Source organism: Sapajus apella, unplaced genomic scaffold, assembly GCF_009761245.1.
Source record: "Sapajus apella isolate SASKATOON/1434 unplaced genomic scaffold, GSC_monkey_1.0 scaffold83, whole genome shotgun sequence".
Taxonomy (NCBI): Eukaryota; Metazoa; Chordata; class Mammalia; order Primates; family Cebidae; genus Sapajus; species Sapajus apella.
Window position 1 is genome coordinate 4,447,343 of NW_022437023.1, and position 12,279 is coordinate 4,459,621.

The following is a 12,279-nucleotide window of genomic DNA, read 5'->3' on the forward strand; positions in this document are numbered from 1 at the left end:
CTCCTGGGTTCAGGCAATTCTCCTGCCTCAGCCTCCTGAGTAGCTGGGGTTACAGGCCATGCGCCACCATGCCCAGCTAATGTTTTGTATTTTTAATAGAGACGGGGTTTCACCATGTTGACCAGGATGGTCTCGATCTCTTGACCTCGTGATCCACCCGCCTCGGCCTCCCAAAGTGCTGGGATTATAGGCTGGGATTATGAGCCACCGCGCACGGTCTTTTTTTTTTTTTTTTTTCTGAGGCAGAATCTCACTCTGTTGCCCAGGCTGGAGTGCAGTGGCACAAACATGGGTCACTACAGCCTCAATCTCCCCGGCTCAGGCGATCCTCCCACCTCAGCTGCCCAAGTAGCTGGGACTATAGGTGTGTACCACTGTGTCTGGCTAATTTTTTTTTTGTAGAGCCAGGATTTCACCATGTTACCCAGGCTGGTCTAAAACTCCTGGCCTCAAGCGATGCTCCCACCTCCATCTCCACCTCCCAAAGTGCTGGGATTACAGGAGCCACCACACCTGGTACATGCATATTTTTAAAGAGTACCCACTGGAGTCTAATACATAGCCTGGGTTACCTGGGATGAAGCATAAAGAAAGCAAGCTACCACGACCAATGGTTGAGCCCCTAGCAAGTACCAGGCGTGATCGTAATAATAAAAACAATAAACATCTCTTGGGCCAGGCTCTGTGCAAAGTGTTTTATGTGGATTATGTCACTTTGCCATCCAGGGTTATCCTTATTTCCAGATGAAGACACCGACTCAGAGAGGGTTAGTAATTGGCTCAATGTCATGTAGCTCGTAGATGTCAGAATCAGGTTTTAACCCAGGGAACCAAGGTCAAAGCTCTTCCCATCATGTGGCAGAACAAAGAGGCAAGCAGAGAGGGGAGGAGAGTGAGGAGAAGGCAAGGAGAGGGAAAGAGAGTGAAGACAGCTGGGAAGACAAGAGGGAAAAAGTGAATGGTGGAGGAAGGGGGACCGGAGGAGCGTCCCTGTCCCCTCATCCCCGCTGGGCTGGTGGGTGAGGATGCTTTTTCATAAGAGACCACCAGGGGGAGGCAGTGTTCAGCAAGCCAGGTGGAGTGGCCCCAGCCTTGGGGGGAACACCCTCAGCTGCTCTCAGCAGGTCCAGCCATTGCTGAGCTCTGCTCTGGAAGGAGGAAGCATGGATGCGTCACAGGTTTTGGTCCCATCACAGGCCCAGCAGCTTGCCCGTCTCCAACCTGAGGCTACCTCCCTCCTGTAGGGTGTTTGTTTTTGAGACAGTTTTGCTCTGTCACCCAGGCTGCAGTACAGTGGTGTGATCATAGCTCACTAGAACCTTGACCTCCTGGACTCAAGCCATCCTCCTTCCTCAGCCTCCTGAGCATCTGGAACCACAGGCGCATGCCACCATGCCCAGCTAATTTTAAAATTTTTGTAGAGATGGGGTCTCACTATGTTGCCCAGACTGACCCTAAACTCCTGGGCTTAAGCAATCCTCCTGCCTCGGCCTACCAAAGTGTTGAGATTATAGGCATGAGCCACCACGCCCGGACGGCGTCAGCATTTTATTTTATTTTTATTTTTATTATTATTACTATTTTTTTTTTTTTTGAGACGGAGTTTCACTCATGTTACCCAGGCTGGAGTGCAATGACGCGATCTTGGCTCACGGCAACCTCCGCCTCCTGGGTTCAGGCAATTCCCCTGCTTCAGCCTCCTGAGTAGCTGGGATTACAGGCACGCGCCACCATGCCCAGCTAATTTTTTGTATTTTTAGTAGAGATGGGGTTTCACCATGTTGACCAGGATGGTCTCTATCTCTTGACCTCGTGATCCACTCGCCTCGGCCTCCCAAAGTGCTGGAATTACAGGCGTGAGCCACCGCGCCCGGCCCTTATTTTTATTTTTGAGGTAGAGTCTCTCTCTGTTGTCCAGGCTGGAGTGCAGTGGCGCCATCTCGACTCACTGTAACCTCTGCCTCCCATGTTCAAGTGATTCTCCTACCTCAGCCTCCCGAGTGGCTGGGGTTACAGATGCACGCCATCATGCCCAGGTCATTTTTGTATCTTTAGTAGAGATGGAGTTTCACAATGTTGGCCAGGCTGATCTCAAACTCCTGACGTCAGGTGATCCACCTGCCTCGGCCTCCCGAAGTGCTGAGATTACAGGCGTGAGCCACTGCGCCCGGCCTGCATCAGCATTTTAAAACTCGCTAATGATGCTGAAGGCAGCTGGCTCGGTAAGAGCAGAGTCAATTCTGCAGCACTGGTACCTAAGCTTGTCCAGGGGGTAGTCTGAGTGGGAGTATGGGGAGTGGCTTCACTGTGGAGCAAAATGAGGTAGCAGTCAGGAGAGAGAAGGGGGGTACACAGCCTTTGTATCACCATTGTTAGGTTTACTGAGCTGTAATTTACAGATCATAAAATCCACCCTTGGTTTATTCTGTAAGTTTTGGCAGGAGAGTACAGTCACACAGCCACCACCACAATCCCCCTATAAGTGTCCCCATGCCGTCCTTTGCAGTCAACCCACACCCCTACCCCTTGCCTCTGGTAACCTTGATCTGTTTCTGACTGATCATTTTGCCTTTTCCAGATTTCACTTAAATGGAACCACAGCTTTCCGAGCCTGGCTTCCTTTACTCGCCATTACGTATTTGAGATTCACCCATTTTGTTCCCCACGTCAGTAGTTCGTTCCTTTTTCATTGCTTGGTTATACCACAGTTGTTCCTCTGTTTACCAGGTGAAGTACATTTGGGTTATTTCCAGTTTGGGGCAGTTATGAATAACACTTCTGTGAGCCATAAACATTCAGGTTCAGTGTTTGTGTGAGTACACATTTTCTTTTCTCTTAGGTAAATACCTAAAATTGGGTCACTGAGTAAGTGTCTGGTTAACTTGATCAGACTCTACCAAGCTGTTCTCTATATTGGTTGTAGCATTTTGCATTCCTACCAGCAATGTATGACAGTTCCCACTGCTTATGCATTTGGTATGGTCCGGTTTGAAGTTTGGTTTTTTTAAAATTAATAATTTTAGACATTCTGGAGAGTATGTATAGGGCTCATGACCTTTTAAAAGTTTATGATGGCCGATCACAGTGGTTCACGCCTGAAATCTCAGCACTTTGGGAGGCTGAGGCGGGCAGATCACCTGAGGTCAGGAGTTTGAGACCAGCCTGACCAACATGGGGAGACCCCATCTATACTAAAAAAATACGAAATTAGCCAGGCATGATGGCACATGCCTATAAGCAGGAGGCTGAGGCAGGAGAATCGTTTGAACCCAGGAGGTGGAGGTTGTGGTGAACCAAGATTGCGAGCCATTGCACTCCAGCCTGGGCAACAAGAGCAAAACTCCATCTCAAAAAAAAAAAAAAAGTTTATGAGATAAAGAAATACATACAGGCAAAAGGCCAGGCACGGTGGCTCACACCTGTAATCCCAGCACTTTGGGAGGCCAAGGTGGGCTCACTGCAACCTGCAGCCTGGATGACAGAGCGACACTGTCTCAAACAAAACAAAACAAAACAAAAGATCTTGGGACTGAGAGAATGAATTGTGTGACTCAGACATGGTAGGGCCATCACCCCGTGCTTACTAATCATTGCCACCACTGTGTTGACGAAGTCACGGGACTTTCACATCTGCCCACTCCCCCAGCACGACCCTCTGTTACTCATCTGTGTATCCCAGACCTTAGCACATAGCAAGTGCTTGAAAAATACCCTCAGCCCTGGATTCACACCAGCTCTGTCCACCAACAGAGTACACATCCATTTTCTTCGTTGAGGGGACTGGAAATCAAAGAGGTAAAATGATGTGTCCAAGGCATATAACATCTCTGCATACTCTCTCAGGGACCAGGACACAAGTCTCCAGCCTCTGACCATGATGCCTCGCCTTTGTCCTCACCTTACTGCCTGTCCCGCCCTCGTGACTTGACACAAGGACCTGCTTTTTTTTGAAGATGGCCACAATGAGAGTATTTATCCCCTGGAAATTGGCAAACATGACAATTGGCATAACAGCCCCTCTGACCTGTCATCCCCCAACAAAGAGCTAGTTGTTCCATTTTTACCAGCACCTCACTGGACAGGGAGCCTGATATTCTAGGGAAACTGAGGGAAGCCATCTTAGCTCACATAGCCCTGTCTCGATCTCACAGCCAGACCACGAGCCCCTCGAGGGTGGCCGAGATGCCTTATCCACTTCTTTTCCCCTGTCCTCCCTCTCTCCTGGGCTGGCTGCCAGCTGGATTTGGGCCTAGGGAAACACTGAGCTTCTGCAGGTTGAAGGCCAAGGTGGGGGCGAGGGCATCTTCCTACTGGTGCTGCTGGCCTGCCCTGGCCTCTGCCTGGTCACCCTATTCCTGTTCTTACTGCCTGGGGGAGCTGCACACTGACACGCTGGGGCCATTTCCGCCTCTGAACTTTCCTTCTCACCCTCTTCTCTCTATGATTCTCAGATTTCTCATCTTTGCCATTCTCATCATGCCTCACTTTCTTTTTTTCTAGGAAGAAAAATAAAAGCTAATTTTTTTTTTTTTTTGAGACGGAATTTCACTCTGTTGCCAGGCTGGAGTGCAGAGGCATAATCTTGGCTCACTATAACCTTCACCTCCTGGGTTCAAGTGATTCTTCTGCCTCAGCCTCCCGAATAGCTGGCACTACAGGCGCACACCACCACGCCCGGCTAATTTTTTTTTTTTAGTAGAGATGTGGTCTCACCATATTGGCCAGGCTGGTCTGGAACTCCTGGCCTCATGATCTGCCCACCTGAGCCTCCCAAAGTGCTGGGATTACAGGCATGAGCCACCATACCTGGCCAGCAAAAGCTAATTTTTAATGAGCACTTGCCATGTGCTTTCTTTGTATTGGCTCATTTAATCCTTATACCAGCTCCATTGCACAGAATGAGAACAGGGAGGCACAGAGAGGTTCAGCAACCTGCTCAAAATCACACACGCTGGTAAATAGGGAAGCCAGAGCTCACTCTAGATGATCTGAGACCTCTCTGGAAAGCAGCAATGAGCACTTCAGACTTAGGATTGTAAAACATGGGTTTGAGTACAGGCTCTGTCATCTCCTGTGACTTTGCTCTCTAGGTCTCAGCTTCCTTCCTCATTCACAAGGTGGGATGATGAACATGCACCCCATCCATTCATAGGGTGATTTCAAGGTCAAATTATGTAACAGGCATAAAAGGATATTGAAAATGGTAAAGTGGACTGGGCATGGTGGCTCACACCTGTAATCCCAGCACTTTGGGAGGCCGAGATGGGCAAATCACTTGAGGCCAGGAATTTGAGACCGGCTGGCCAACATGGAGCAACTGTGTCTCTACTAAAAAGACGAAAATTAGCCAGGCATGGTGGTGCGTGCCTATAATCCCACCTACTTGGGAGGCTGAGGCAGGAGAATCGCTTGAACCCAGGAGGCAGAGATTGCAGTGAGCCAAGCTCATGCCACGGCGACAGAGAAAGACTCTGTCACAAAAATAAAAAGAAATAAATTAAAAAAAAAAAAGAAAAGTAAAAGAAAGTGGCAAAGTGCTCAGCAAATGAGTAAATGAATGGATTATTAATATATGGCTCTGTTTTCCAAGTTTGGTTTCTTCTCTTGCCTCTCAGAAGAATTCTTTGTCTGCCTACTTGGGAGGCCGAGGCAGGAGATTAGCTTGAACCTGGGAGGTGGAGGTTGCAGGGAGCCAAGATCCAGCCATTACACTCCAGCCGCCTGGGTGACAAGAGTAAGACTCCATCTTAAAAAAAAAAATGGCCGGGCACGGCGGCTCATGCCTATAATTCCAGCACTTTGGGAGGCCAAGGCAGGTAGATCACGAGGTCAGGAGATCGAGACCAGCCTGACCAACACAGTGAAACCCCATCTCCACTAAAAATACAAAAATTGGCTGGGCGTGGTGGCGTGTGCCTGTAATCCCAGCTACTCGGGAGGCTGAGGTAAGAGAATTGCTTGAACCTGGGAAGCAGAGATTTCAGTGAGCCAAGATCGGGACACTGCACTCCAGCCTGGGCGACAGAGCAAGACTCTGTCTCAAAAAAAAAAATTATATATATGTAAATTGTTGTTAGACTACGTTATTTAGAGAATAATGATTTTTATTTGTAGTTTTTTGAGATAGGGTCTCACACCATCACCCAGGTTTCAGTGCAGTGGCATGATCTCGGCTCACTGCAGCCTCCATCTCCCAGACTCAAGCAGTCCTCCCACCTCAGTCTCTTGAGTAGCTGGGACTACAGGCACATTCCACCACTGAGCTAATTATTTGTATTTTTGGTGGAGATGGGGTTTCACCATGTTGCTCAGGCTGGGAGAATAATGATTTTTTAAAAGTCTATATGTATTCAGTACAGATGCAAACATCCATTTAAAAATATTTTTGATTCATGGTTGGTTAAATCCATGGATATGGAACCCACAGATATGGAGGGCTGACTGTACTTTATCATTTTATTAAAAGACACCACTTTTTTTGAAGCATAACTTAAAGTTCGCAGAGCTTAAGTGTACGGATTGATGACTTTACATGTGTGTTCATCAAGATCCAGAACGAAGGCTCAGAAGACGTCCAGGGCCCCGGAGGGCTCCCTCGTGCCCCTCCCAGTCAGTACCCACCCCTGCAGTAGTGATTTAATTTTGAATAAGCAATACATTCACACAGTACAATTCCAAAGGTACAAAAAGTAAACTGGAAAATCTCCCTCCTATCCTGCTATCAGACACCTGTTTTTTGGAGGGGTTAGGGAGAGACAGGGTCTTGCTCTGTTGCCCAAGTGGAGTACAGTGGCACAATCACTGCTCACTGCAGCCTTAAACCTTAACCCCCCCAGGTTCAAGCGATCCTCCCTCCTCAGCCTCCTGAGTAGCTGGGACTACAGCCACACTCTGCCATCTCTGGCTAATTGTTTGTATTTTTTCGTAGATACAGGATCTCACCATGTTGCCCAGGCTAGAGTTGAGCTCCTGGGCTCAACCAAACTGCCCAACTCAGCCTCCCAAAGTGCTGGGATTATAGGCACGAGCTACTGGACCCAGACTGAGACATCCATTTTTTCTCCGATGAGAAATTATTATTGGTTTCATGCAGACATTTCCAAAGAAAGGAGATACACGCACTTTATATATTCTATCATATCATATTATACTATATTAATTTTTTCAACTTTTTACACAAAAGATATGTAACTAGTCAATTGTTGTGTACCTTTTTTTTTTTTTTTTTTTTTGAGATGGAATCTCTTTCTGTTGCCCAGGCTGGAGTGCAGTGGCTCGATCTCGGCTCACCGCAACCTCTGCTTCCCGGTTCAAGCAAGTCTCCTGCCTCAGCCTCCCGAGTAGCTGGGACTGCAGGCACTCACCACCACGCCCAGCTAATTTTTGTATTTTTAGTAGAGATGAGGTTTCACTATGTTGGCCAGGCTGGTCTTGAACTCCTGATCTGTGATCCGCCCGCCTTGGCCTCCCAAAGTACTGGGATGACAGGTGTCAGCCAATGTGCCCGGCCACCATTTTTTTCCTTAATAATGCAACTTAAAATGCTAGAATCACTTCAATAATTAGCAAATTAATGTATTTACCAAAAAGCACCCCTTACAAAAGAGTTGGTTTATAAAAATTCAAACCTTCCTTACCAAACACTTCGATGATGCTTGGCTTCACAGCCCTCTGAAGGTCCTTGGGCAGCAAGCTCTGCTGCTACATCAGAAAATGCAATTCGATTAGGAAAACGTGATTCATGTTAACTTTTCGGCAGCCCTCCCAATAAACCATGCTGTGAGATTCTGCCGTCTTGGTATTACCTCTTCCTTTATAACTCTTATCAATAATAACTGCAGGGGTTTATATTAGCAATAATTCATGAGTGCTAAAGAACTTGTGTAAAACACACACAAAAATGCAACTGAAATTTGGAGCATAAATTGTGGAATTTCTCAAAGGCCTGAATTACTGGAGCTTATTTGATTGAGGTGAATCAAGGTAGAAATAACTATTTTGCTGTTTTAGAGGTATTAAGCAGATTTCCTAGGAAACTGGTCAAAAGAATCCACCAGTGTTGTGTGAATTTCTTGGGAAGAGCAGGTCTGGCCCTGCCAGAGGGCAGCTGAGAGAGTCGGGCCAGGCTGAGATCCAGGAAACAGAGTAGGGGCCAGTCAGGAGTGGGAGGGCTAGCAGGGTGATGCAAATTCCAATCCCCAGGTACATCAGCAAGGCCGGAGGGTATAAACAGGGCCCCAAGCCAGAGCCACAGCCAGCAGGCAGGGCTCTAGAGCTGGACTGGCTATGAACAGGCTTAGGAGCAAGTTGGGAGACACAGGATCGTCACCAAGAATAAGGCCAAAGTCCACTAGTCTCTGGGGTAATCTGTGGAGCATGCTAACTCAGTATGGGGACAGACACATACGGGCTTTGCAAAGGGTCTCTATGGAGAATTGTAACAATAATAGCCCCAAGCAGAATCCAGTTCCTTGTGTCCATGCTCTTTTGCAATGTAACTTTGCTGCTTCCGCTACCACAAGGTGGAATCTATTTCACCTCCCCTTGAATCCGAGTGGGTCTTGTGACTTGCTGTGACCAACAGGCTGTGGCAGAAGTGATGCTGAACAGGCCGGGCATCGTGGCTCATGCCTGAAATCCCAGCACTTTGGGAGGTCGAGGTGGGTGGGTCGCTTGAGCCCAGGAGTTTGAGATCAGCCTAGGTAATGGTAAAACCCAGTCTCCACAACATTTTTTTTTTTTTAATTTAGCTGGGCATGGTGGTGTGCACCTATAGTCCCAGCTACTCTGGAGGCTGAGGTGAGAGGATCCCTTGAATTCAGGGTCCAAGACTGCAGTGAGTTATGACTGCGCCATTGTACTCCAGCCTTGGTGACAGTGAGACTCCATCTCAAAAAAAAAAAAAAAAGAAGAAGAAGTGATACTGAGCAACTTCTGAGTCTGTGCTTCTGCTTTTGTGCTTTTGGAGTGGTTTCATAATTATGTAAGGATGCTGGCCTGAAGGACCACAGGAGGAGAGAGGTCCGGGCCCCCCAGCCAGCCTAAACCACCCAACCCAGCCAAGCCATTAGCAGACTGTTGCTATGTGAATGAAAACAGCAGAGGAACCATCTAGCCAACCCACAGAATTGCAAGAAATAGTAAACAGCTGTTTTAAGTCACTAAGTTTAGGGATGGTTTGTTACACAGCATTAGGTAACTGATACAACCATCTATACTATCAATGGACTACTCAGGTCTAAAGGGTATCTCATGTTGTACAAACTCAGAATTGAGACCTTAAACGTAAGCATTTGATGTTTTATAATTATGTTCTCCAGAATCCTTTCACATGTTCTTTTTATTATTTTGAGACAGGGTCTTGCTCTGTTGCCCAGGCTGGAGTATAGTGGCATAATCATGACTCACTGCAGCCTTGACCTTCTGAGATCAAGTAATCCTTCCACCTCAGTCTCCTGAGTAGCTGGGACCACAGAAACATGCCACCATGCTGGCTAAATTTTTAATTTTTTTGTAGAGATGGGATTACACCATGTTGTCCAGGCTGGCCTCAAATTCCTGGGCCCAAGCAATCTGCCTACCTTGGCCTTGAAACGTGCTAGGATTACAGGCATGAGCCACACACTCATCTACGCAGGTTCTATCTAATTTGTCATGACAACCCAGCGAGGAAGAGGAAGAGGAGATGTGGTATATCTCCATTACACAGATAAGAAAACTGAGGCTCAGACAGGTATGTGATGACTATCCCAAGATTACTCAGCAAATCAGTAAAGGTGCTGTTATAGACTTAACTGTGTTCCCCCAAAATTTATATGGTGAAGCTCTAGTTTCCAATGTGATTATATTTGGGGATAGGACCATTAAAGAGGCAATTAAGATTAAAGAAGTTTGCCCGCGCCCTCAGCCCTTCTGCGCCAGAGGTGGCCATCTCTGGGCGGCGGCGGCAGCGGGCGGTGTCTGCGAGGTCGGTGAGACCCAGGCAGGTGAGGCGCAGCCCTCCTTACAGCCTTGAAAAAATGACAGATCTCGTAGCTGTTTGGGATGTGGCTTTAAGTGACGGAGTCCACAAGATTGAATTTGAACATGGGACTACATCGGGCAAACGAGTAGTATATGTAGATGGGAAGGAAGAGATAAGAAAAGAATGGATGTTCAAATTAGTGGGCAAAGAGACATTCTATGTTGGAGCTGCAAAGACAAAAGCAACCATAACTATAGATGCTATCCGTGGTTTTGCTTATGAATATACTCTGGAAATTAATGGGAGAAGTCTCAAGAAGTATATGGAGAACAGATCAAAAACCACCAATACTTGGGTATTACACATGGATGGTGAGAACTTTAGAATTGTTTTGGAAAAAGACACTATGGACGTATGGTGCAATGGTACAAAAGAAATGGAGACAGCAGGTGAGTTTGTAGATGATGGGACTGAAACTCACTTCAGTATCGGCAACCACGACTGTTACATAAAGGCTGTCAGCAGTGGGAAGCGGAAAGAAGGGATTATTCATACACTCATTGAGGATAATAGAGAAATCCCAGAGATTGCAAGTTAATGAATTTTAATCTTAAGAAGTAAAGATCAGGACTTTTTAATTACTGTGGTAATTAAATGTGTTCAGTATGTACTTATTAATACATTTAGTCTGCAATGTTTTTATTTTTTAAAAAGTTACATGAAACTGTAACATTCCAAGTGTCAGGAAAAAAAAAACAATTAGGTACAGTCAAAAAAATTACAATTTATGATGCAAATAATGTAAAATGTTTTAAAGACAAATGGAAAATAAGATGTGGACCAAAGTCACTAATGTTTTACAAAAGTAACCTTTACTATAATAAATACTGTAAAAATGGAAAAAAAAACAAAAAGATTAAAGAAGATCATAAGGGCCTTAATCCAACATGACTGCTATCATTATAAGAAAAAGAAGAGACAGGCCAGTCGCAGCGGCTCACTCCTATAATCCCAGCACTGGAAGGCTGAGGCGGGAGGATCGCCTGAGGTCAAGAGTCTGAGACCAACATGGCCAACAAAGTAAAACCCTGTCTCTACTAAAAATACAAAAATTAGCTGGGCATGGTGGCAGGTGCCTGTAATCCCAGCTACTCAGAAGACTGAGGCAGGAGAATCACTTGAACCCAGGAACTGAGGGTTGCGGTGAGCTGAGATTGTGCCACCACACTCCAACCTGGGCAACAAGAGTGAAACTCCATTTCAAAAAAAAAAAAAAAGAAAGAGAAGGGAAAGAAAAAAGAAAACAAGAAAGAAGAGACATCTGGGTGGGATGCGTGTGCAGAGGAAAGGCGCAGTGAGAAGGTGGCCGCTGCAAGTCAAGGAAAGAAGCCTCCGGAGAAAATGACCTGCGACACTTTGCTGTCAGACTTGCAGCCTCCAGAACTATGAGACAATAATTTCTCCTGTTTAAGCAACCCAGTTTATGGTATTTTCTTATGGCAGAAACTAATATAGCAACGAAACTAGCAAACTAACATAGATACTGCTACTTAAATTTAGCTCTTATGCTTTCTTAGAAGGAATTTTCTTAAAACAATGAGATACCATTTCTTGCATATCAAATTGGCAGAGATTTTTAATTAAAAGATAAACTTAGTGCTACTAAGGATATGGAGAAATGGACTCTCTCAATCAACAGGGGTTGGAATTTAAATTAGTGCAACTTTCTAGAGATTTGGCAATACATATAGAAAGTCTTTAAAATCTACTTACCAACATATGGTAATAGCAATATATTGGAAATAACCTATGGCAGATTGTATTTTCTAAAGATGGAAGCATTGATATATCCCATTTCCCATGCTCTTCTTATAGTGTGATGTTAGCGTCCTCCTTTGAGAGGTAGGGTCAATTCCCTCACTTGAACCTGGGCAAACCTTTGTAGTTGTCCTAACCAATAGAATACGGTGGAAGCAAAGGTATATGGCTGCCAAGGCTAGGTTATAAAAGGCATCACTCTGACCTCGGAAGCTAAGCAGGGTTGGGCCTGGTTAGTACTTGGATGGGAGACAGCCGGGGAATACCAGGCACTATAGGCTATACCAGGGAAAAGAAAAAAAAAAAAAAAAAAGGCATCTCAGCTTCCTGGACAGCTTCCAGAGGACACTCAAGCAGCTCTGTGGAGAGATCCACATGAAGAGGAACTGAGGCCCCCCCCTACCTACATCCAGCACCAGCTTTGCAGTTGTATGAGTGAGGAACTCTAGACATAGATTTTCTTTTTTTTTTTTTTTTTTTTTTTTTTTTTTTTTTTT

The 12,279-nt window shown here is 45.9% G+C and overlaps 1 pseudogene; it reads left to right on the top strand.

The window, feature by feature from the left end:
• Positions 1 to 9,932: 9,932 nt before the first annotated feature.
• LOC116533708 lies at positions 9,933 to 10,861 on the top strand (annotated as a pseudogene).
• The last annotated feature ends 1,418 nt before the right edge of the window (positions 10,862 to 12,279 follow it).